This window comes from Hydra vulgaris, chromosome 03 (genome assembly GCF_038396675.1).
Source record: "Hydra vulgaris chromosome 03, alternate assembly HydraT2T_AEP".
In the NCBI taxonomy this organism is placed as follows: Eukaryota; Metazoa; Cnidaria; class Hydrozoa; order Anthoathecata; family Hydridae; genus Hydra; species Hydra vulgaris.
The window spans coordinates 64862596-64865000 of record NC_088922.1 but is presented as its reverse complement, the minus strand read 5'-3'; positions in this window follow the sequence as shown (position 1 = coordinate 64865000).

Genomic DNA, 2405 nt, shown 5'->3' with positions numbered 1-2405 from the left:
ACAATCATTTGAGAAACACAAGAACTATGAATTACTTTTTGAAATAATAATAAAAAAACTATGAAATACTCTATGATAGAGTATTTCATAGCTATCTTTTTATCATTATTATTTCATAGAGTTATTATCATATATTGTTTTTATGTTTATACATTGTTATATGCGTTATACATTGATTTTTTAAATTCGTTAAAATTGGTTGGGAACAAGAAAATTTTCAATTTTGCTTTTTAGGGTGTTTGGCAGGCCGTACTTGACTTCCCTCCGACAAAGTTAAACGTAACTCTAACTACAATCCAATTTGAAAAAATTTCAACAGCAATTCATTCCAAGAAGAATTTGTCTTTTTTATTTACTGATTCAATTACTTACATTTAAGGTGGTTTACCACGAAATAAAGTTAATGTTTTTAAAAAATTTAAAATTTTCAGTTTTGATTGTTTTAGAACAGTTTTTTACCACTAAATTTATTTCCAAAATTGGTTTTTAAGTGTATTGAACAGAAACGGTGTAATTTAAGTTTTAAGTTAGGTGGTCAAATATATTTAGCATAGCAACGGCCCCTAACAACACACTTTTCCCTCTTGTTTTGGACTTATTTTTGTATACAAGACATTTTATTTAAAGACTTGAATTCCAGTATGATAACCAAGTTTGTTCTATATCGTAGATTGCAATAAAATAAGCAAACTACATTTACTTGTGTTATATAAGCAGGGTCTTACCGACATAATTTACGCAAGAAAAAGCCACCTATTGTTCGTTTAGTAATGTATACATATATATATATATATATATATATATATATATATATATATATATATATATATATATATATATATATATATATGTATATATATATATATATACATATATATATGTATATATTTATATATATATATATATATATATATATATATATATATTTATGCATATATATATATATATGCATATATATATATATATATGCATATATATATATAAATATATATATATATATACATATATACGTATATATATATATATATATATATATATATATATATATATATATATATATATTTATATATGTATATATACTTATATATATATATATATATATATATATACATACATATATATGTATATATATATATATACATATATATATGTATATATATACATATATATATATGTAGATATATATATATATATATTTATACATATGTATATATATATATATATATATATATATATATATATATATATATATATATATATATATATATATATATATATATATATATATATATATATATATATATTAGGGGTGTCAACTATGCAAAAAGTTTTCAAAACCACCCAAATTGAATTTTTTCTCATTGTAGTGTTTGTGTACAGTGTAAAAAAAAGTTTTACTTAATTTTAATGACTATTCTAGAGCCCCCTCAAAGCCCCTAAAGATAGGCCCCAATTTTCTGTTTAACCCATTAGTGCCTGAGTTTTTTGTTACATTTTACGAATTATAGAGATGGCACAAATCGGTTAAAACAGTAGCACATTTTTAAATTGATTACAAATTTCATAAACAAGCAAATTAATATTATGATATTGACACAGTTTAATATGTAATATTGACTGTTATAATTATTTTGCTGTTTCCTGTTTTAGTTAAATAAATTAAAAAAATGAAATGTGGGCAACAATAAGTTTGTGAGACTCAAAATAAACTATGCCAACCGGTTCCAGTTGTTTTAGACACAACCAACCCACGGCCTAAGACTACGTCGTCATCATCATCAACAACAAGGCCTTTTACTCGTGCCTCTACTAAGTTTTGGTTAATTGGACACCCATCACCATCAATAACTGGTTCCAAACTACCCGATTGCAGACAGGTTTTGAAATTTTTTCTTTTTTTACGACGCGATGAAGAAAATGTCCGAAATCATGTAACAAATCAAAAAATTGGCTATATAGTAATCGACGCTGTTGTAACTTATCTGGAACATGGCATGCATCAAGATAAAGACAAGACAAAATTCGGTGTTAGATCTTATGTGTCCCTGGAATGAGTGGAACCGCTTGTTAAAGAAGAAGAATCGTGAAAGTGATGCTGGCGGAAAACGTGTTAACTTCTTGGCCAAGTTGGATAGTCTTTTTGATATTGGATCACCTGATGCCATACAGGAAATCATGAAATCCAGGCTACTGACTGCCCAAAAGAAAGATGATGATGTTGCATTCTATTTAGATAAAAAAAAGACAGAAAGGCGACCATCGACGGGGATGACAAAATCTTTGAGATTAAAGCAAAAATGAAAGAAGTCAGATATAATCGGAAAATCATACTTAGAGATGAAGAAAAGAAAGAGTAGAAAAAAGAAGGTAGACAGGATGATCAGAATGATCAGAATGATGAGGAC